Source organism: Zosterops lateralis (assembly GCF_965231275.1).
Source record: "Zosterops lateralis genome assembly, chromosome: 6".
Classification (NCBI taxonomy): Eukaryota; Metazoa; Chordata; class Aves; order Passeriformes; family Zosteropidae; genus Zosterops; species Zosterops lateralis.
The window spans coordinates 45424981-45449452 of NC_139761.1; the positions used below are offsets into that span (position 1 = coordinate 45424981).

General features: G+C 43.2%; 1 protein-coding gene across 3 annotated transcripts in view; it reads left to right on the forward strand.

The window, feature by feature from the left end:
- TSPAN4 (tetraspanin 4) overlaps positions 1–24472 on the forward strand; it is a gene marked incomplete at its 5' end in the record, with an annotated part of 410665 nt that overhangs the window by 7465 nt on the left and 378728 nt on the right. The window contains one exon of one of the 3 annotated variants that reach the window (XM_083864515.1): positions 19339–19421. The exons of the other annotated variants lie outside the window; for them this stretch is intronic. The remainder of the gene's footprint in view (positions 1–19338; positions 19422–24472) is intronic. 3 annotated transcript variants of the gene reach the window in all.

Sequence of the window (24472 nt, forward strand, 5' to 3'; positions counted from 1 at the left end):
GAAGCTGTGGGGTGTGGTAGCCCCGGGACTGAGGGAGAAGCCCTGCTGCAGAGAAGCCCTGAGGGCTGCACAGTGGTGGAGCACAGTGTGGTGGAGCTGGGACTGAGCCATGGGGGGCTTGCTTTCACTGAGTTTTCCATCATCTCTCGCCTCTGCCCAGGAGTTCAGCACTCTTTGGCATTTGTATAGTGTTCGGAAATGCTGCACCGTTACTGGATTAAACAGTCTAGAAGTTGTAATAAATTCAGGATACGAGACCAGCTTGACTTGTGAATTTCCTGGGTTTGGGTTGTGTTGCCTCTCTGAACTCAGTCAGTCATGGCACGCGTGGCGTGGTGACTCCGGCGTTCCCGCTGTGCGCAGCAGAATCGCACCCGTGTGCACATCAGGGAGCACTTACTCAGGAGCCTGCTCTGAAGGGCAGCGGCTCCTCTGTCTGATCTGATAGCGCTGCTGTTGCTGCTCCGCTTGGTCGTGGTGTGAGGGAATAATAAAGTACAGCCTTCAATCATACAGCCTGATCAGAGGGGGTTGTCTGTGGTGATTGATAAGTCCTCCCGGAACAATAGGCTGCTTGAGCTGTGCCCAGGGACTGCTGGGTTTGGTTGGGGTTTTGCATTAATTTTTGGCCTAAATAAAAAAGAACTGTGAGATCAAGGTTGTGGTGTTTGCAGCTTGCCTTCAAGCCTAAAAATCCAGCCTGGTTTAAAGGGTACTTTACTGTATATGTCTCTGCTCTCCCCAAAACTATGTGTAGAGGACTTTTCCCCTCTCCTTTAGGATATGCTGAGTATTTTGGGTGTCCCCAAATTATTTTGATTCCTTAAGTTTGTTCTCTTCGAAACAGGCATAAACAAAGACATCTTTTTGTATTTCACCCTTGTATCCACCTGGCCTGATGAGTGACATGCTGAGAGCATGGACATTAGTTCTTTACTCTGGGATGTCCCCCCAGCCATGGCTTTTTCCTAAAAGCCCCCTGTATGACCTTGTCAAGGTGCTTTGCTGCTTTTCTTGATTTATCATATTTGCCATTCTCAGTAGAGAAGCTAAAAAGCGTAATATTAGGAAAGTGCCTGTATCCTCTGAAAGATAGCTTTTTCTGTTGGTATTGAGAAGCCTTGGAAGATGAATGTGTGTATAAATTCTGTTTAGCTCTGTAATATCTGAGTTGTGCAGCAGCTTGTCTGCAATGAGGGTGAATCTTAGCCATGGGCAGTGTTACACAAAGGATGCCACCTGTCTGCAGTGGGACAGAGATGTGTTTGGGTGTACTTGTATTTCTGCAAAGGAGAGATATTTTTCTGCTTCTCTTTGAGTAACATCCTCAGTGTGTGGGGTCAGTTTAAAGCAGAAGTGATTGGTCTTCTTAAAATACTTACTGAACAAATATGTTTTTCCTTCTGTTCTGCAAAACAAAATGGTGTATGGGTGAAAGAATGGCTTTTCCCCCAGCAACGTGCAGCCACTTTATGGATCGAAGAACAGTCTTTGGAGCACAGAAGAGCTATTGCTGCTGTACAGAAGTGCCAGCATGGTGCCCTATTTCCAGCATTCTTAACTTCAGTCGTGGTGGTAGTGGGCTGGAGCTGTGCTGCTGTGACTCTGCTTGTACAGTTCTGTGGGCATTCTTCCTTTGTCACAGAATCAGGACATCTGGAGGAAAGGGATTCTAGGACTTCTTTGTCACACACAAGAGAATTTCTTACATGGAGAATGGATAATAGAATGCCTTTATAGCAGAAAGCAAGAATTGCCCAGAACATCCTGGTCCCCTGCTAGAGGTGAGGACACAGAGAGTTACACTTAGAAGTAGAAGAGAAGCTTTCTTCATCTAAATGCAGTGTTAGGTTTTCTAAAATTTGTCTCTGATCTCTTACTGTTCTATTGAGGTTTTATGTTTTTTTGCTTTCTCTGTCAGTAAATGACCATTTCATTTTGGCAGTGCCCCACAGTTTAAATTATAGTTGGGACCAGTTTATTGTGGATCTGTTTAGCATCAGTTTTATTGCTTGCCTGCATTCCTGCTCTGCTGTGGGATTGTCATTGCAGTGCCTTTTGGGTATCCTCTTTTTGCTGTCACTGGCCTGACTCCTAGGGCTTGAAAAGTTGTTTGAGGATTCCTCTGGGAGCCTAAGGGCCTTATTGGAAAGAAGTCAAATTCTCATAAGTTCCTGAGAAAGCTGTCATAAGCCTTGTGGCTGCTGGGTTATTGCCAGGGCTTTAATTCATGTGACACACAATGAACCATTGCTAGACAATATTGGTTTCAGGTTCTTTTGTACTGTATTATGAAAGTAGAACCAGTTCTGGGCCATTGTTTTAGCCAGTGTAAGAACACACAAGATTTTCTGTAAGGAAGTATTTACAGTTTATTAAGCATTGTTTTCTGGTTTTTTTTTCTTTCCCTCGCTAGAGTTCTTTCTCTGTGCACTCAATTCACCTCTGCAGGTTTCAGTCCTAGCAAGGATTCATCCAAAGTCAGACTGCTTTTGCAGTGGCTTTTGGCAATGGAAGCCCCAGTGACCCAGTGCATGGGAGTCATTCTGAAGGGGAGTGTGGCTCTGGCTGAGCCAGCTGTCCTTTACTGCTGTCCAGGTTGTTTGTTACAGTGAGGAAAATGGCTTTGATGACCCCTCCTGATAGTATTTCCTTGTAGGTATGTAGCTGGTTCTTTTGGCAGGCTTTTGGTTAAGCTGCAGAGCTGCTCTGGCCCTTCATATTTGCTCCACATTCTCAAGGCATTTGGTAGTTGTAATAACAAGTTAGTTGTCCTCTTATCTGCCTCTGAAATGAAAGGGGTAAAAGTCAGAACTACCTTATTTGCCTCATGGAGTCTCCTTTTGCTACTGACTCATGGCTGTGTCCTGCTCATTGTGGACAGTATTTGGTACAATCAAATTTTGAATAGCTAGTGATGAAGTCTTAATTTTCCATGGGAAGACAGTACTCCACCCAAAGAGCTTGCATTTAGCCCTGGTGCAGTTTTCTGGTTTTAGTTTAGACTCAGTGCCCTACGCTCTGCCCACGGGGTGAGAAATGGGTGGATTAAAAAGTTATTCAGAAGAGCATTGAAATGTCATGAATGTGCATTCAAAGTAATTTCAGATACTTATATTCAAAATGAAATGTGTCAGTGTGTTGAAATTGTTTGATACATCTCTCTGTTTGGGACTGAGCTGGGACGGAATCCAAACCAAGCCATGAAAGATCCCTGGAGGGAAAAGTGCAATGCAAATTGGAGGTAGAAAAGTCAGTCTGAGCTTTGGTTTGGCTTTGTCTTTGTAGTCTCTGAATGTGTGCCAGCTATGGATGAACAGCAGTAGGACAAATATTTAGGTGCTGCTGTACAGCCTATGGAAGTTTTATTCACTGGCATGCATTACCAGGTCTGAAAAATTGTGTTTCCGTCACAACCCACGCCACTTAATTTCAGCACAGTGTTCTGCCAGCCCTGAAACGTGTCTGTATTTGCTTCTAGAGAGCTTGCTCAGATGCAGGGCTTGGTTCCATCTATTTCTCTGTTTTCTTGGCTTGCATTCTACAGATAAGATAATAGTAAAAATAAAAAGCCCCAAAAAAATCCTCTCCAAAGTGCTCCTATTACAGATTGATGGTTTTAGCAATAATTTAAGTTCTTGTTTTTAATTTTTATTTGGAGCTTCTTGTTTTGATTTGCCATATGTGAGGATTTACATACGATGGTGCTACCATAGAACTGAGCATTTGGTGAGCTGCATGGATGTTGTGGTAAAACAGGACCTGTTTCTGAACCACAGTTTGGAAGAGCTGGTGTATAAGGGACTCAGTGAAAGCTGGAAGTATTGTGGAGAAAGAAGGTTTTCTGAAATCCCATATGCCAAGCTTGACTGAGTGTTAAGTCTTAAGGGTCAGAGTGGACACAACAAATTTGAGGGACTGGGAAGTGAGGAAGTCAATGAGGTTGCAAAAAACCTGGCGGGTGTTTTGTACCTGTGAGTGCAAGTGCATGCCTGTGTGCTGGTGATGAGAGCAGAGTGTGACCGCTGGTATTTCTAGATTGACTGTGGAACAGTTTGAATTGCCACAGATGCACAGGAAGTTGTTGCTCACTAGTCTTGCCTTGATTTGTTAGGAAGGGTTGATGGATTGGGATGACTCTGTAAGGTTCTACCCAGCACACAGCCTGCAGCTTGTCCAAGTGGCGTGGACTGGACGGGATGTATAACAAGGAGGAAATGATCTCAACAGGTTGGGAAAATCCCCGTGACTTTATAGGGCAGACTGCTGCAGAAATGTAAGAGAATGGGTAGATGATAGCCATGAGAGGAGTCAAACCAGGCTTTTAGGTTGATGCAACAACACATGGATGATGAGTATGGAAGATTGAAAATTCTGGCTGTAGATACCTTAGTCCATCTTCTGAAGGTCTCTGTTGAACAGTTTTGTTCTAAGACAGGGTGTGTGCAATGACCGTATGAGGTGTGTGAGTGTGTTATGACTGTATGAGGTACATGTGCAAAACTGCCTTTCACAGTGTCCTGCTGCTGCAAGGTGGATCAGACTGGCTCTCCTTCTCTGCTCATGCCAATGAAAATAAATTGCCCCATCATAACTTGTGAGGAAAGCAGTGTTCTGTCATCCTGTGTATAAGGCCACCAGCCAGCAGTGTCGGAAACAAAGCCAGCCTTTCCTGTGGTTTTGGACACTGCTTCTAGGCAGGTCAGAGAGCCAGCTGGGCAGGGAGGTAGCAAAGCTGTCACTTCTGCAGTCTTCTTACTCATGGCTGCTGAAAGGAGCTCTTCTCTGAACAGTAGGCAGTGTGTGTTTTTCCTGACCCTTTCCTGTCCCTCCATCCCCTGATTACGTAAGATAGTTGCTCCTGCCAGAGAAGGTGCTATTTACTTTTGCAGCTCATGGAAGAGAAGAGGCATTGCACATACAGTGTTTTGTACCAGATACTTTTTACATCCCTCCTGTTTAATTTAATTTCTTTTTTGTCTTTAAAAAGTTTGCACAGAAAACAATGCTTTAATGACAGGAGGAGGAAGGGAGAAAAAGGAGCCTTCTGTCTTGATTTTTTTGTTGCTTATGTGTGTCACTGATGAAGTCGAGTTGGTGAGTGTCAGTGTCTCTCTGCACAGTGGGGTGGAACAAGTCCCTCAAATCTGAGTTATTTGGGGGGTAGCTGAGAGGGGGGTCATGGGCAGGGCTGAAGAGAGGCAAATACTGAAAGCTGGAGTGGGGAGCAACTGAGAGAAGGGGGCTGCAGCTGGCCTATTTCTGTCCCCTGCCTGTTTGTTCTTACTTTATTTTCGCCAATTCAAGAGCAGAGCACGGGAGCAGATACTGAGTGTGATTTAACGGGGCTAGATGCCCTCTGCTTGCAAGAGGACCTCAAGCTTTCCAGGCTTATTTGTGCTCTCATTTCATGCTGGTCATGCTGTTTTCAGTGATCAGCCTTGCCTGCCCCTGTTTTCTCAGGTTTATACAGCTGCTCTGTCTGAGTTTTCCTGCATTGCTGGAGATGTTTCCCTCACTTCTTCTCTGTCTATTTAGGGCCAGGAATGCTGGAGCATAAAATCTCCTTGTGCTGTTTTTTTTTGTCATCGGTATGCCATGATCAGCTTGTGTTCTGAGAACACCTATGGTTATCCGTAATGCTCATGAACAGGTCAGACCACTGCTAAAAGAGATGCGAGGAGTGAGGCAGAAAGCGAGGTGCCAGAAATTCAGCGTAAGGAGCTGTGGCTGGAGTCCAGGTTGTGCTGCCATATTGCATCTGCTTGGCTGGTCCGTGTCCTGTTTGATGCCTTTGTTGTTTCCCCCGAGTATCTGAGTTGATTGAGCACGAGTGAGTCACCGTGGTGTTTCTGGGTTAGTAGTGCTGCTGCATTTCTGAGCTTTCTGCCAGGGAATGGAGCTGTTCTGAAGTCTGTCTGGTAAAATGATCACAGCAAGGTCACCCACTCATGCCCTTGACCCATTACTTTTCCCTTGGTATGATATTGTTGCTATTTCCGAAAACCACTGTTTTCTTAGAAAAATTGCAATTCAATTCTTAAAAAAAAGAAAAAAAAAGTTGTCTTTGCTGGAAATTGGAATTTGGATGAAGGTTGCATTTATCCTTGTGCATGTAGTATGGGTTGTAAGCAAAGTTTATTCTGCTGTTTTCCAGGAGCCACAAAGCAGCTTAAAATACGGATTTCTGTGTCTCTCTAGGGAGTCCATTTACTTCTATCCAAATTAAGCATTGCTACTCAGACTTAACAATAGTGCAGGCAAAGTAAGGGAACATAATATTAATCCTGTCTAGTTGACCCTGTGTAGTTTAGCTGTTCCTAATACACGCCATTTAGTTGATAGGTCTAAAATAAAAGGTGCAGAGATTCTAATGTCTAGGTTATGATTTCCATCTTGGTGGTAAGAGATGTCCATCCTTCTCCATTTCCATTAGAAAAAGCTGACTGTGGTGATCTGCTTAACTTGGGTATTTCATGAGTGCCTGAGGCTGGGTTGGATGGAATCAAAGCTGGTGTTGGAGAGTGTGCATGGGAGGCCCATAGTGCATGTCACCTTCTGCAGCTCTGGTGCTGCTTGGATTAAGGAAAACTCTGCTTATGCTTTTGTAGAGCTACTAAAAGCTGGTTTCAGATGGGATCTATTTCTCCTTTTTATTCTAGTCCAGAGCCTGGTCCTATGCTGATAGTGATGTGAAGGGGGGATGCCTTTTGTTTTGCATGTATACCTTGACAAGCTGTTGTTGGGCCACTACATGTCCTTTAAGTCAGGAAGCATAGCTGCTGCTGGCAATGTTAGCAGCTCCACAGGCAGCATTTAGCTGACATTTGTCCCTCAGGGTGGCATAGCACTTGCCTCTATCTCAGACCACAGGTAATGATTACCCAAAGTCTGCCAGAGACCTCAAATAAGGCAGAGTCTTGATCACAGAAACTTCCTTAGGAAAGGCCAGAGGATGCTGGTAACATCTACAGCTGAAAGTCAATGCATAGTGTGAAACCTTGCCAATTCCTCCTTTCCCTGCACTTTCTCACTGTTTGCCACTTGTTCAGAATCAGGTCTCTCTCCTAGACAGCCTTATCTATTCCCACACCTAGTCTGAGAACTGGAGACGAGCAGAGAAGCATCGTGTCAGCCCAAGGTTGTAAATAAACGAATTGAGAGGATATTTTCTTTAACCTTTCCACTCATTACATGTGCTTGTGATGTACCAGTCAACCACTGGGTGTCTCTGGGCCATGCACAGCTCCAGGCAATATCTAGTCCCTGGAAAGCTGGCACTGGTTACACTTGTTTTTGCTGCGGTTTTTGCTCGTTTTGAAGGACATTATGTTCCTTTCTAGGCTGTCCACTCAGAATGTGTCTTCCCCACTCCTTACCATGGAGTGGGGTGCACGCTGTAAGGTACCCTGGCAGCACCCTGGATTGCCAGTTCAGAGGCCAGCAAATTCTCCAGCCTGGTTTTGCTCTGTTGCTGTTTCTGCAGTGCCTCATACACCATGAGCTGTGTGGAGGTGTGCAAGAGGAGAATGTCAGCACAGCAGCTTTGCTACCTTTCTCTTCTCCCCTTAGTTGTGACAAGTTTACTCTTGCATGCACACCCAAGTAGATAAATAATCTGTCTCTCAATAGAGCTCTGCTAGCCACAGTAGTTTCTTCAATTCCATGGAATGAGTTAGTTTTTCATTATGATGCTGAAAAGCAAAAGGCAGCCTATTCTCTGCTTTAAAAATGCAGCGATAAAAGGTAAAGCTTTCATTAAACACGCCTGGCTGAATTTATATACATAAGTATCTGGACTGTAGCTAATATCTTTTGAAAGACAAGGGAAGAACGCAGCTTTGTAATAGCCAGCATTTTGTGTCTGGATGGTTAATCAGCAGTACAGAAAAATAATTGAATTAATTCTTTCATAGACTTAGTCCAGGAAAAAATTCCAAACTATTAATGTCTGTTGCTGTAGGGTAGTTCTCTTCTTTTTTCCACCTGACAGCCCTCTAGGGTTGACATCTCTGTGGTTTGCAGGTGATGGTATCCATGTTGCAGCTTTTTTTGCTGGTGAAACAGCTGACCTGTACCAGGAGCTCTTTCCTGCTGACTTGGTTTTGAGTTGGTACCTGGTTATGCTAAATGCTGGTTTGCCATTAAATAGATAAATTCACCAGCAGCAGGATGCATTGTTTGGTTCCAGCACTTGCTTATGTGCTGTTTGCATAAATGGTGAGATAGGGTTTTGCTGGTCTCAGGCTGGGATTTGAGCCTACCTGAGGTAGGTATTGGTAAGTTTTGGGAGTGGTTAGGATATTACTCAGTGCTTTGCTGCGGGATGATTGTCAGAGCAAGCACTGGACCTGGGATTAGCTGATTTTATGGATTTCAAGCAGTGATTGAAGTAAGATGAGCAAAGGTGGGTATGCTGTGTTCAAGACTGAATAATAGGAGTAATATTTTTTTTTTCTGAATTGGTTTGATGGCAGCACTCAAGTACTGCAGTGGATAGAAAAAAAAACACTGCACATAAGCTGCTGGTAATAACTTCCTATAGCATTCAGAGCAGCGTGCTTTACAATTGTATGGGAGCTGAAATTCTCACTGTACAGACAACATAATTCTGGTTGGCTGCTTGTGTACAGGGCTTAGCCTTGCAACAATATAAACTAGAGCTTTGTCCATAAATTAAGCACTCAGTTGCCGAAGATTCATTACCAGCTTGGTTACAAGCTGCTGTGTAGAGACAGCCATAGTGTTTGGCTTGGATAAATGCCCCACTTCTGGATGTGTGAGAGGGGTGGTTCTGTGCTTGGCCAGATAATTTGGATGTAGGATAGCAGTTCAGAGTCTGTGGCAGAAGACCAGGAGCTGGGAATCGGGACAGTGCTGTAGTTTCCATACTGTGGAGTCAAAAGAGGATGTCTGACCAAATAGGTTGGGGTACCTAGGACTTTTGGAACAATCAGGGTTGGAAACCATAAATCCAGTAATTGTATTGCAATTAAAAAATATGTTTATAAATCTGCCCCTTGTCTTGCTTTGGAAACTGTCAAGGCTCAGCCACATGCAGGCACAAGTGCAAGTTACCAGAGCTGACACTGGTTTCCGTTTATTCCTCCTCCATTCTCAGTCTATAGAAGTTATTTCACTTCCATGGAGGCAGAGGCTTGTGTTTTATTGGTACCAATCCCTGTGGCTGGGTGCAGCTGTATTTGGGAATGAAGAGCCATGCTGCTGTATTTTCCTGTCACCATTGTCTCTCAAAGAAAGGACCAGTTTGCTTTGGGAAGGTGCTATATAAACTTTTTTGGTTTAAGTAGTTAAAAATGCCATATAAGGAGAAAGAATATTTATTACAAAACCCGAATGTTCCTTGTATTCCTTGTATCACTTGTCAAAGACACAGTAACGGGGAAGGAGCTGAATGGAACAGGTCCACATGGATGTAACATGGATAAATTGCTGTTCCTGAGACGGTGGAAAAAGGGGAACTGAGCAGAAATTTTCAGAGAACAGAAAGTAAATATCCTGTATCGTTTCTGCTCCTGTAATCTGGATCTCAATTCAGCAAAGTACTGACAAATCCCTGTTCAGCTAAGCGTTCAGAGGTACATTTTCAAAGGTTTTCAAGTCTGTGAAGGCACTGAGAGCAGCACTTCAAAGGGCTTTCAAAGTGTATTTGTTCTAGATACCTTGCACCTTAAAGGTCCATGGAGAATTTCTTCCTTAGTCCTTGTTGGTCCCTTTTCTTGGCTGTGAGATCTGTCTTGCACGGGTCTGCCTTAGCCAAGGCAGAGCAGCATGAGCCAAAGAATCTCTCTGAAGTGAGGCCTCTATGATATCACAGATCAAAAATGAAAAAGGAATGATGGGGAGCAGTGACCAGAACAGGGTTGTTAGTAGGGCCAAGCACACAGGTAAGTGAGGATGCCAAGCCAAGCCCGGGGCTCCTGAGGGCATGGACTGGACTGGGCTGGTGGGGCTGCTTGGCTTTGCGCAGACGTTCTGTGTGAGATACACTGCCGAGATCTGAAGGTGTCACAGCGATTAACTGAGTGGGAACTTGAATGACAAAACGGTCCCGTTACGCTGCTCAGGCTTGGCAGGAGGAGAAGTGTCAGGGTGCTGCTGCTGCTGCTGCGGCGCGTTTGGGAGCTGTGGGAGTTTGTGACAGAGCAGAGCAGGTGTGAACACTCCAGATCATGACTAAGTGACGTCTCGGCTGATGAAAGAGTGCTGTTTTGTTCCTTTCCCTTCAATGTTTTCTTCCAAATATAATTTGACTCCATTATGTGTTTTTCTCTCTCATTTGCAGTTACTGATGGCTTGCAGTTTTGTCAGCCTATTCCTGCTGCAGGCATGGAAAGGAGGGAAAAATAGTCTTTGCTCTGTTGGTTATCAGAGACCCCGTAAGCATTGAGGCACTGCACAAGGGAAGGAAGCTCTTGGTCTAGAGAGTATGTCCTCTGAATGGAAGAAGATTGGCAGGGACTATCTCTAGCATACCTGGAGCTAGGGGAATGGAATCCAGGTCTCCTGAGTGCTCAATCCAGCTTCCCAGGTTCTAATAATCACATAGTCTTGGGTGGCAGTCTTTGCTGGCCTGCTGGTTTTTTTACTTTTTTATGTGTTATGTATTTTAGCTGCTGCTCTCTGGAAGTAACTATTACATTGTGGCAATTTTAGCTGGGGAATTTTACAACTTGGGTCTGCAAATAAATGGGATGAAAATCTTCAAGACCTGAGGTTTCTAGTAGAAGCTGGGATTCTCTTCCTGATGCTTGTGGATTGACACAAAGTCTGGAGGAGGTGGGCTTACAAATGTCTTACTTAGGTTTCCAAAATTGCCCCAGGCTGCAGATTTAACTGTTTTTTAAAGTTGTGTTTCAGTATTGAGCTCCCATACAGAGCAGCCTTTAATGCAGCTGATTTCTATTTTCCTTATGCCAGGGAAAAGCAGAAAAGAGTAGGATGAGGAAGACCAAGGATTTTTCTTGCCTTTTTGGCCTGTAGCCATTTCTTTTGTAAAGTACCAACTCATTTCTTAATCTATGTAGGTTTACTGACCATTTCTCAAGGCACGGGGTCAGGGTATTTGGAACAGCTGGCACAAGTCATTAAGAATAGAAGCTCTTTCATTACACCTGCAATTGGGATTTCCCACTGCCTCTCAAAGGTATGTTTGTATACAGAAATAGGAGACTGACTTCTGGGTAAACAGAACTACACTTATTAGGTGAGTATTAATTCTTATTTTCCTCATCTAAAAATATGTGCATAAAATCAACCTCTTGCTTTTTTCAATGTACTGAGTTTGTGTGGCAAGATGAGGCTACAGAGGTGACTTCTGTGGGATGCTGCCAGAAGGTTCCCCCATGTCCGACAGGGCCAATGCCAGCTGGCTCCAAGATGGACCAGCCAGAACCAACTGTCCCAAACTGGCCAAAGGGATACTCCAGACCATGTGATGTCTACTCAGCAATAAAAGCTAAGAGAAAGGAGAAGTAGGGTGGCATTTGTTACTATAACAATTGTCTTCTGGAGAAACCTCTGCACATACTGAAGCCCTGCTTCCTGGGAAGTGGCTGAATATTTCCTGCTGATGTGAATGAGGGAACAGTCTTCTGTTTTCCTGAGGGAATAGTCTTTTATTTTCCTAGCTGCCTTTATTACCCCTAATTTTTAAAAACCTTGTTTTCTTCTCCTTGAGTCTTGTTGAGGAGGGAAGTGATAGGGCAACTTGGTGGGCACCTGGCATCAACCCGCCACACTGAGACTTTCAGACTTTAAAAGACAGTTGTTCTTATTCAAGTGTGCAATTTAAGAAGCACTCTGTATGCAGGATCTATCTGTTCTACAAAGTCTGTCCCGTAAACAGTGAGGCCTCTTGAAAACGTGACCTTTAAACATGGAAATAAGAACGTGATTTTCAGTTAGTAGCACCCAATGTGTGAGCACAAACCTGCTCCCCACAGTTATGTAAACTATATACTACTAACCTTAAGCTTTGGGTAGGAAATTGTATATTGATGTTCATTTTTTTGGTCCAGTCACAGTGCACACAGAATGCACTAGCATTTGCCTTAAAGCCTTTTTTGGCAGAATTTCCTGTAAAGAACTCAGGCAATGTATCTGGCAGGAGGATAGGACATTTTATATTACCATAAAATAAATTTGCCAAAATGTTGCCTAGTTCTGCAAATAAAACAGTGGACTGGTGGCCAAAGATTTAACTTTATTCAGCCTGACTTCCACTTAGTGTGCCTGCTTTTTTCTAACCTGTGTCCCCTTAATGTGTTTCAAAAACAAGTACTTCTACTACATAAAAATAATTCAGATGCCACTTGTGTGAAGCAGTTAAAATACGCTACTTGGTGTAACTTCTTTCAGTCACTTTTCAATAAGCATTTTGGAAGCGATACCAAACCTTTTGTGTGTTGGAGGTTTTGAGCAGATACTTGCATTGTGGAAATTAAGACAAGATGTCTTTGGGTTCAAGTTAGCTCACATTGCTTTCTGCAGAGCATCTTGCACCTTCCAAGTACGTTGTACTGGCCCTTTGTAACAAATGCAGTGTGGATTTGACTCTGGGCTGCTGCGTGTGCACTGACGTTGGACAGTGAATCTGCATTACAGATATGTCTTTTGAAGCTAATTCTTCTGGTTATCCCACCTTACTGCACTTGAATGATGTAGTAGCTTCAGAGTGTGTATTTCATTCATTTTTGGATGAAACTAAACTGGAAGCTCTGTTCCAGGAGCACATATGGCACTAGTCTAGTCCAAATGCCGCATCCCAAACTGCGAATGATGTGGATCATGGGGTCCTTTGGGAGCAGCTTCTTTGCTTTACAGGTTTGTTCCTAGACAGCTTACTTCTCTTTCTGGTTGGTGGGAATAACTACTGTAAGGTTGGTGGTGCTCATATGGGCTGGGAGGACAGTGCAAGTGCTGTGAACAAGCAGTGTATGGAGGAAAAGTGCATTCTGCTTCCATACATACCTAAAAACAAGGAAGGTTGAGGACATAAAAGCTGGGTATAGCCTTGGTCACAGTGGCCATGAGATAGAGCTCAGGATCCTGAGTGGAGGAAGTAAAACAAAAAGCAGGATCACATTCCTGGACTTGAAATGAAGAACCACTAAATGTTTCTGGAGCTAAACAGATTTTGATTTTATACACAACCAGAGAAGATTACGTTGAAAACCAAATTTGCAAAACCTTTTAATGTGTTAAAATTTCTAGTGTGTCTAGTTCATTGTTTTCTTGGGAGCGCTGTTCTTTTATTACTTTCTGCCAGAAAAGCCTGTTAGGGCTTGGGACAAAAGATGTGCTTTGTTGGGGTCAGATGTGTGTGAAAGAGGGTGCTGGTTCTGGCTGTTGCTAGGCTACACTTGTGTGCTCACATAGTAAAAGAAAATTTTATATGTTGGGAGTGTCAAAATATTTCACTTGATGGATGATGTCAGTCAGTGCTGTTGTGTAATGAGTAGATGTGCTTAATTTTTCATGTGATTGGCAGTAGTTGAACTCCAAGTTAGTTTAATGACTGGTAATTGAAGGTAATGGAAATACTTTCTAGAAAAGGTATTTTTAAGTAATTAATAGATGTTTCTGAATCTGTGCTTTAAAGGGAGACCCTCCTTCTCACAAACTAAGAGTTTGTCGATATTCAAGGATTATTTCCTTGAGGAATGCATTCTGATAAGCAAAAAATCAGGCAAAGGGTGCAAGAAACCTGTGTATATGAAAAGAAAGAATAGACATTACTCAAGTGCAAGCAGGAAATACACAGGAGATGGAAGCAGGGTCAGGCCCCTTGGCATTAATATAGAGAGGTTATCAGAGTAAGTAGAAATGAGACAAGGAAGGCCAAGGTCCATCTGGAATTAAATCTGGCCAAGGATGTCAAGGACAACAAGAAGGGCTTCTTCAAATACATCAGTAATGAGGAAAACTAAGGATAACGTGGGCCTGTTACTGAATGGAGGAGGGGCTCTGGTTACAGAGGACACAGAGAAGGCAGAGATACTGATCACTTTCTTTGCATCAGTTTTCCCTGGCAAGATCAGCCCTCAGGAATCTCTGACCCAGAGACCAGAGTTAAGGGAATGCTGGAAGGAAGACTTTCCTTTGGTCAAGGAGGGTTGGGTTAGAGAGCAGCTAGGCAAACTTGGCATTTACAAGCCCATGGGCCCTGGTGGGATGCGTCCATGAGTGCTGAGAGAGGGAATGTACCATAGCCAGGCTGCTCATGATCATCCTTGAAAGGTCATGGAGATCAGGAAAGGTGTCTGAGGACTGCAAAAAGCACCATGTCATACCCAGTCTTCAGAAAGGGCAAGGAGGACCCATGAAGCTACTGCCAGTTAGTCTTACCTCAGTCCCTGGAAAGGTGATGGAGCACCTCATTCTGTAGGCCATCTCTGTCCACATGGATGGCAAGAACGTGATCAGGAGCAGAGAGACAGCTTAGGGTAAATCATGCTTATCCAACTTGATTGCCTTTTGCAATGAAACAGCTGCCTGGATGTGTGATGGGAGAGCTGTGGATACTGTCTGCCTTGACTTCTGCAGGGCTTTCAACACTGTTTAGGAGGATGTTATGAGAGACACACTCAGTAGGTGTGGGCTGGATGAGTGGACAGTGAGGTGGGTGGAGGACTGGCTGAATGGCAGATCCGGAGGGTTGTAATCAGGGGCACAGGTTCTAGTTGGAGGCCTGTCACTGGTGGTGTCCCCCAAGAGTCAATACTTGGTCCAATATTGTTTAACTTAATTCACCAATGACTTGATGAAGGGATAGAAGAACCTCCTTAGCAAGTTCCCCGCAGACAAAGCTGGGATGGTGCAGCCCTTCAGAGGGACACTGACAGGGACCTTCTGAAATTCAACGAAGTCAGAGGCAGGGTCCTGCATGTGGGAAGGAGTAACCCCCTGCACCAGCACAGCCTGAGGGCCGATATGCTGGGGAGCAGCTCTGGGAAGGACCTGGGGGTCCTGGTGGACAGCAAGCTGTCCATGACCAGCAGCGCCCCTGTGGCCAAGAAAGCCAGTGATACCCTGGGGTGCATTAGGAACAGCATTGCCCGCAGGTCATGGGAGGTGATCCTGCCCCTCTACTCTGGATCTCATCCCTGGTGAGGCACATCTGCAGTGCTGTGTTCAGTTCTGGGCTCCTCAGTACAAGGGAGACATGGGACTCCTGGAAGAGATCCAGAGGAAGGCAACAAAGATGACTGGGAGAGTGTACCCTCTCTCTTAGGAAAGGCTGAGGGAGCTGGGGCTGTTCATCCTTAAGAATAGACGAATGAGAGGAGACCTCATCGGTGTTTTAATAAGTACCTGAAGGGAGGGTCTTGAGGATGGAGCCAGGCCCTTCTCAGTGGTGCCAACCAACAGGCAGAAACTGATGCACAGGAATTTTCAACGGAACATGAAGAACTTTACTCTGAGTGACTTTGTTGAAACAGGTTGCCCAGGGAGGTTGTCGTCTCCCTCACTAGAGATACTCAAGGACTTTCTGGATACAATCCTGTACTATGTGCTCTAGGGTAGAGCTGCTTGAGCAGGGACATTGGACTAAATATCCCATTTTTTACCCATTCTTTGATGGTGATTCTATGCAAGTATCTTCATTCACATTCTGAAAGTGAATAATGCATTTTTTTCTGTGAATTTGCATTTCTTACGAACTCCAGGAATTTAGGAATAGCAGCGATTGTGAATAAAGCAGATCTATTTTTATTAAAAGAAATATAATTGGATGTCTCATTCAAAACTTTTAAAGTGTTTTATATAGAATGTGTCATTGTCTGTCCTAGCTTCAGTATGAATCAGCATCAGGTTTTTCAGTGTATATATGTATTTCTGCTATTTGTGTCTCTATTCAGGAATTCAGAGTAAGGTGAGGGCCAGCCTTGCATCCTTTCACCCCTGACAAGAAAATGGAACAATGCATGGAATGCAAAAAGAGTTACAGTCTTGTCTCTGAATGTTCCTTCATCACATGTTATTGTCCTTGAACATCTATTCTATGTAATCGCTGGAAGACTTCCAAGGATATTGAGGGGTAACTGAGCAGTCCTGCTTCCCTAATTCAAATGAGCTGCTCTGCTCTCAGTGCAAGTCTCTCTCTTACACTGCATGGGGATAACTTGAATGTCTTCCAGATATTGTCCTTGTGTCTGTCCTGGGAGAAGTCAAAGTGATTTCTCAGAGCAGTCTTGTAGCACTTTTATTTTTTGTTTTAGCCTTGTGTTGATGGGATTGTGTATTTCATGATTAAGCTAAAAGCTGCATTAAGGAATATGTATGGGTTCTGCCACTTATAGAATGGTATGGTTTGTCTTCTCTGGGACATCTGGGGTTTTGTTCTGTTTGTAGGCTTGATGTCTGTCTGGAATTGCTTGTGATACTGTGAGGGCAATAATGCAGGAGGCACAAAACCATTATGTAACATGGCTTTCTGAGTCATAGAATGTTAGGGTTTGAATGGACCTTAAAGATCATCTACTCCCAACCGGCTGCTGCCAAGGACAGGGACACTTCCCACTAGACCAGGTTGTTCAGCGCTCCATCCAACTTGGCTTTGAACACTGCCAGGGTTGGGGCATTCATGGCTTCTCTGGGAGAACTGATCCAGCGCCTTACCATCCCTACAGTGGAGAATTTCTTACTGATATCTAAGCTAAATTTCCCCTTTCAACTTGTACCCATTACTCTGTGTCCTGTCACTATAGCTCCTGACAGAGAGTCCTCTGGCTTCCTTTGTGGGCCCCCTTCAGACACTGGAAGGTTGATGTGAGGTCTCCACACAGCCTTCCCATCTCCATGCTGAACAGCCCCAACTTTGCTCCTTACAAGGGGCTGTTGTAGCTTCACCATAGGCTGCACATCTATTCTTTTCCTGCTGCTTCTAAATCAGATGGTGTTTTCTTGCTCTCAGTAGTATCAATTGGCTTTGAAATTCACCTGCTGCAAAGCTAAAGCTGTGAGTCTGTGGAAACTATGGTGTGTATCTTGTTCTTACTTAATGCATCTAGACAAAATGGGAAATAACACCCTGTCTAAGGAGTTGTGTATTGCTGCTCTTGAGCATCAAGCTTCTGCTTTTGCTTGTGGACTTAGCTGAACCCAGAGGTGACACCTAGAAGATATTTCTCAAAGCTTTCATCTGAGCACTGCAGTGCTGCTGTGTTTGCCAGTGAAGGCTCCTGGGGAGGTAATGAAGGACTGTTAGAAGCATTAAGTGCTCTGTGGGAAACCAGCAATACCTCGTGTGCTGACAAACATGTTGGCTAGAAGATCAAGTCTTTGCTTCCCCTGCATTTTAAGGGAGGGCAGTGAGCAGGGAATCCCTGAGAAGTTCAGCATCATGAAGGAAAAAAATCCAGTCATTTCCCAATCACTTTTGATGGTGTTTGTTTCGGGTTTTTGATTTAAAAAGATAGCAAGACCATTTTAAGGACACAATTTCTGAACTATAAATATTCTTGGTAAGTAAGAATTTTTGTCTTAAATTCAATTTTGTCTAATTGCTGCCTTCTGGTATGGATAGAGGTAAAGTGACAGCTGTAGGAATTTTGCTGGAAGTGACATTTCAAGTGAATTTTGCCTATGAGGATGGCTAGCAGCTTATCCTCATGCATTGCTTGAGAGATAATGGGACTGTCACAACATTCATATCTACTGCCGTTTGTTTACATTGTTTAATGTGCATGATCACTGGAGCTCATAATTAGAAAATAAGTTCCTTTTAGGAATATGCCTTATAAAGCAGAACTCAAAATTAGTATTGGTATGAATACCACCATGTGTATTACTCCAACAAATATGAGCACCTAGCCATTGTTTGCTTTTTTCCTTTGCAATCATCGTATTATTCCCCTTGTGGCCCTTAAATGTTGGCCTGATTTTGACTTCTGTAGGTAATTGTCTCATACAATTCTTTTGGAAGGGAAGCTAACCTCCAAGTTAATTTTGCTCTCCGAAGTGTTCAGCTTCTTAGGCAGATGTATATTTAAAGGTTTGGGTTCTTGCTGTAATGATTAAACCATTGGGGAATATTGTACTCACAGAAGTGAACATGTTCACTTGCTCACCCATTCTGATTAACCTCCTGTGTAAAGATGAATTTCAAAGATGCACTGTTCTTGTGCCTTTTGTCCATCCTCTTTTATTTAACATGTCACAATACTAATTTGTGCTTTGGTTAGTGTTTGTGTAGACCAGACCCCTTGGTAGTCTGATCTGTGTGTGTGACTGTTAGCTCACTGGTTTTGTGTGTGTATTTTGACTGCTGGAAATTCTCTTGGTATGTGCATTCAAATCTACTCTCTATCTTGCAATTACTGTGTTGGCTCTTTTGATGAGAACCAAAGGTGTCCCATGGGAGAAGTGTTGGCAGAGGGCAGCTTTGGACGCCTGCAGCAAGGCTGTTTGTAGCATATTTCCCCTCATTTCCATTTGATGGCACAGTACCAGGCGTGTTCTAAGACTTTGATGGTCAATTAATTAGTTCTTTTCTGTTCTTGAATTGGAAGCTAATTGAGTAATTGTGAAGAGTGCCAGATTAAACTCTGTTTTTGCTTGGAGTGCCAGGGAAAATGCCTTTCCCTCACGTATTTCCTTGGGAAACTTGGGAAATGCCTTTCCCTTACCTATTTCCTTGGGAAACTACACTGGAAAAAAATAAACTTCCATGATCATGCTTTTTGTGAGGTCGTCATGCATATGCAGACAATTACCACATGCTGGTAATGTTTGTCAGCCAATAGTAATCAAATTTGTCAGAAGGTGGGGGTCCAATCTTTTCAGCCAAGTAACCTCCTGGCATCCTTTAACTTGGTGAAAGAGCTGACCTTACTGCAGTGGTGGCAGCATAGAAAAATCTATTAGGTCCTTGAATATTTTGGACATGAGAGACTCAAAGTTTTACTCTCCTTGTGAACATGTTTTGTGAGTGTATATTACTGTTTTCCCTCTCCTCTTCTTCCTTTTTTCAAAATACAGTCTTGGCTTTAAGGAAGAGGACTGAGGCTGCAGTTACTTAACGCTTTAAAGCAACATTTTTTTCAGCCATTTCAACTGTGTTTTCTTGCTGCAGTGATAAAGATGAGTAATTTTTGATTGTGGTCTAGCATAAAAGGAGGGAAAGCATTTTCTTATTCAAAACTCACAGCAGGATCAGTCTGTGTGCCTTGATCGAGGAAGCTTGTAACCTGTTTTGGTGAGTGGTGATGACTCTCTTGCACTGCCTTCAATAAAGTTCTCCCTCTCGCCTCATGATAAACAATGTTCTCTGATTTTCATGGAAGTCAGCCACCACTTTCTTCTTTTTTTCAGACCACTGGCTTTTATAGCCATGGAGCAACAGACAACATGTGCAGCCCAATGCTGAGGCCAGATCAGTGAGGCCAGTCAAACAGGTCAGGAATTGCAGGATTCACATTTGTTCATATAGACTGGTCTGCCTCCCTTGCAAGCTTCATGGGGCACATCAGAGTACAGACTTTGTTATCCTTTGCTTTGGTGAAATGTGGGGTTATGGTTTGGATTTGGTGTTTTGGGATGAGAAGAGGCTATAAAAATGCAGGGTATGTTACTGTAGAATGTACTGTGGGATCCAGTCCTGGAAAGGGAAATACAGCCTTGCTTAGGAGGCAGTGGGGTGTTGTAGTCTGCCCTCCCCCATGTCTTGCATCACAGAAGGGAATGGTCATGAAGAGAGAGAAGGAAGATGGTCAGGCTTTCCTAATCTGATAGGTTTCCAAAAAAAATCTTGTACTCTGTTAAATATGCAATAGTTTTTCTTCTTTGCAGTATGTGACATCCCATTTCTTGATGTCAACTCCTTCTCACCACCGCGCTTATAGACGTTGATCTTTTTGCTGGGAAGTCCTGGCTGTTGGTTGAGTTGGTTTTGTTTTCCCCTCAGTTTAATGTAAATGTTTTTCCTTATCTGATGTTTTATTGCTCTTACTTTGGGAAATGCTTGAAAAATATCTTGTTCACCTAAAGTACCTGCTCTTGTTTAGGATTAAATGAACAAGATGGAATAAAGAGGATACGTGTTGCCTTCCTGATTTCTGAAGAGCACTGATATATTTGGGGACTTTGTCACTCCACCATCAATACATGAATTCTGTATCAGTTGTCCAAATATTGAAATATTTTTGCACTGATATATTTTCTCAGTTTCTGGTGTTATTTTCCTTTTGCTTGTGAGAAAATAAGGTCCTTTGTACAATTTTTTAATGAAAAACATAGTAGGGGAACCTGAGAACTTTGAGAAGAGGCAGATAATTAGCTTTGAGGATAGCTGTGTGTTGCTGGTGACTTACGGACTTGCAGTTCCTCTTCATATTTTCCATGTGGCAGGTGCGTATTTCCCCATTCCTGCTAATTGCAGACTATTTGTTTAGACCCTTTTCTGAGGAGTTCTGTTCTGGGGAAGATGCTTGTTTTAACAAAACAAGAGCATATGAGCAGCCTTACGAGGGAGTGTTTCTGGGAGTGCAGGAGTGAGGTGCAGGAAAGGAAGGAGGGAAGGGTCTCTTGGAGAGTGGTGGCTGCAGCAGTGCCTGGAACGTGTCACAGCCATGTCTTGAGCAGAATGTGCCTCTTAGGAGGAGGTGGTAGCAGCTGTCTAGTGCTAGCTATTGTGTCTTTCCCATAGGATTGTCTGCAGGGACTTCCCAAATGCAGGTTGCTTCTCTTAGCTTTGAGATTGTCTGTGGGTGTCAAGGAAATAAACAAAGGTAGTGCTTTTTGTTTTCATAGTTAGAGGAGGTTGAGAATCAGAAGCTACTGTGGAGGTATTGCAATATGACTTGGATAGAGAAGGTGCCAGGGGAGTTGGTGGTATCTCTTCCCCTCCCTTCTTCTCCTGTGTTTCAGAGATGTTTCCTCGGCTGCTTGCTGGGTGGCTGGTATGGGATGGCCCAAGAGTAGAACAGAACAAGTTCTGTGGAAGTACTGACAGCGAGTGTCAAACACAGCAAATGAGCAGTGATTCAAGAACAACTCTTCTGTCTTAACCATGCATTTCTCCTGAATTCCTGAGAGTTGCAGTGCTGATGCCATTGGTTCCTAATTCATGTGATGTTCTACCAGGCAACACAAGAGTGGCAAATGAAATAGTAGGAGTTTCGTTGACCAGTGATTATTGCAGTGACTAACGTGGCCTTGCCAGCTGGCCTCTCTTGCTGTGCTGCTGCATTGACTGAGTCTGTGGCCATTGCAAAGTTGCACAGCCCAGTGCAGGGAGTAGGACTGCAGTACTGTGCCTGAGGAGAGCCTGCTCCCATCTTGTCTTAGCTGATGATGGTTTAGCTTTGGGCAGTTGTGACTGTGCTGAGGTCAAAGAGTGACAGCTAACTGTCTGTTTTCTATAGAACTGTTGTCCTGTTAGTTTTCTGGTTGTCCTCAAGGCAGAGAGGGATGTTGGGTGTGTTCGATGTGCAGTCTGACCCACTTGTTCTTGGGAGATAGCTGGCCTGATGTCATTTGTTAATAACTGTGGTGAAAGTTTATTGGAAGAAGAATTCAGCGGTTGATGTATGCAAAGTTGTCACTAGGAAGGTAGATGTGAATTCCCAAGTGGAGCCTACATGCTCCATACCTGACTTATCACTAATACAACAGGCAGAATAATGAAACTATAAGGGTATTTCAGTGGAGTAGTTAGAATATGAAGCAAGAGCTGATGAAATCTAATAAATAAAGCCTCTTGATCCATTAAAGCCTTTGCCTTCATTGAAAATATTCATATTCTTAAGTTCTTTGTTGGATTAGGGTAATATCCTCTAAATAACCTGGCTGATAGAACAAAGGCAGAGAATTTTAGGAAAGTATAAGCAATCAGCAGTAATAGGAATTTTTCTTTTTTTTCAGTTTCCTTCTGAGGTTAAAATGACAGGAACCAGATATAAAATAGCAGATATGTTTAGGACTTGAATTCACTTTGTCAATTACCATGTCGTGTCTCTGAGAGAACGGGAGGCAGAAAGAGCTGTGTGCTCTGCCAAATGGGCAGGAATTTTAGATCCTCTTCTGTTTCTCACTTCTGAGAAGCCGAATCAAAAATACCTGTTGCTTGCGCAAGTACTCTGGCTCATCAACTTGAAGATACTTCCCCGAAGGAAGAAAATAGTGTTCATAGTTATTCTCATTAGATAGTGTGCAGTGCTTGTTATCTACACGTACTTGGAAGTATTTCTACAAAACATAACATTATAAAACCCCTTAGTTTCAATGGAAACCTTAAACAAAAGCTGTATTAGGCTATTGTTGTATAAGTGATACTATAATTAATTTGTTATTTCCTGCCTCTTACTTAGAAATTGGAAGCTTGGCCAAAATACATTTGGAAGATGAACAAAAGGATTTGATTTGCCAAGAGACACAACCTCTTTTGGGGCAAAGAGGTTCTTTCTGGCCTTTCTCTTGAAAAACAATTCCTTCTTGTTGCTGTAGGTCTTACTCAAACTACTTTCCTGACTCCTTCTGTTTTTCTAGAGGCTGAGTGTGCAAATTATGACACTTAATAAATTATAGCAGGCTGGAAAAGAGGGATGCTGATGGAATTTATGCTTGTCAGTGGGATGTTGTAAAAGTGTTTCTTTTAGGACTGTTTCTCTAAATTTTTAAGGGATATCCCAAGAAAAGGAGGATAAATGTACATTACACAAAGAGCTCTTTTCCCATTAAAAATCTGTGATGCCTGTCATTATTTGTATACCACAGCAAACTACAGGTCAGAAAGGTACTGACAACATAACTTTGGTGTGCTGTTTTATTTTTAAATCAGCTCCCTTTCTTGGGAACTTCTGAGTTCTGATTACACTGAGTCCTGCATGAAATGCAGGTGCTACCAGGGGGAGTGGAGAAAGACATGAACTTGTTTGCAAGTTGCTGGGCTGACAGCACCACCGTGTCTCTCTGGAGCAGCTAACTCTCCACTTGACTGAGTGTTTTATTTCTTTGCTTCCTTGGGCTTCCACCAATCCAACTAGAAAAATTATGAAGCTGGATCTTACTGAAGAACAAAATGCTTCTGAGTGAAATGATTTAAGTATATGTGTTACTGTTAGGCAATATCAGGGTGTGAGGGAAGAGGGGGAGCAAGAGTCAGTTCCTAAAGAGCTGTGCTTGCTCCAGTCTAAGAGATGATGTGAGAGTTGAATCCATTTCCTAAAGGAAATGGATTTCTGAATCCTGTTAGCTGGAAGGTGAGTGCTGTGGAGAAACTCCTTGCATTGGTTAAGTTTGTGTTCTGTCTCTGCACAGAGCCCTTCCAATCCTCTGTGTGTGTTTGTGTGAGGTGACTCTCAGGGGACCTTAATGTTGCAGTTACCATGGAAGCCAATTCAAAGTGGATTGTCATGTCATCAGAAGTAAAAGATATGTGTAAATCTGTGCTAGCATTTGGCAGATGTTTGGGATTTTGAATATTTCTTGCAAGAAAAGTATTTCTGTTATTTACATATGAATATTACTTCTTTGCTTGTAATAGTATTAATATAATATTATTTGTGTGTAATTAAGCATTTCTGAAATCAGCCTGGTTCTGTGATAGACAGGATAGATAGACAATCCAAAGTGAGTACAGTAGAAGAATTTTAACCCGAGATAGATGTTGCCCCTGGGAATTGTTCTGTTTGGTTGTAGTTGTTTCTGAGTTACTTCTATCCCGTGCCTATAGGGCACTCATCAAAATCTAAGCAGAATCTTTTCTCCTTGCATATCTTCATCCTTTCCACTGTCCTGTTTGTGTTGGCTGACACTTTCACCTGCCACAATTCTCAAGAAAAATCCTCAGCTGACACTTGGAGGTGCTCATTCTACAGAAGACTACTGTGATAAGCGCAACATGTTACGTACCTTGGGCTTGTTTTTTCATCCATGGAAATTAAATGGTTATTCATGCTGGACCCCTACAGCTTAAAACATCTGCTTGTCACCAGAACTTGCTCAGTGACTTTTGACTTAACAGCTTGGGGGCTGAGCTCTGGACCTCCAGGATCTCCAGGTTCCTGTGCTGACAGTGCTTCTAGCACTCAACAGCATCTCAGGCCACCAGCATAGCAGAGATGGCAGATGTGCTTCTTTGGAAACCTTTTTGTATGAAGTTATATCAAATCTCTAAATTTTAATTGCTAATTTATTTTGGAAAGAACAGTTTGTCTCTGACCTACATGTGGGACTCAAATGTGACTTTCTGGCTCTTAGAAGACTTTTTATTGTTGAAAGTCTGAAATAGTATTAGGACTACAGGGATGCTGTTGTCTCTTTTCTTGTAACTTTTTTTTTTTTTTCTGTTGGTAGTGTGCACTCTTAATTCTTCATGGAGAAGAAAGCTGAATCAACAGGTGCAGAGTTAGGAACTGTTTTATCAGTTGCTTTTTGTAGGTCCACTGGGGAATTACTGGAGAGCTCTTTTTGAGCAGAACAGATTAGGGTTTTTTTAATGCCCTGT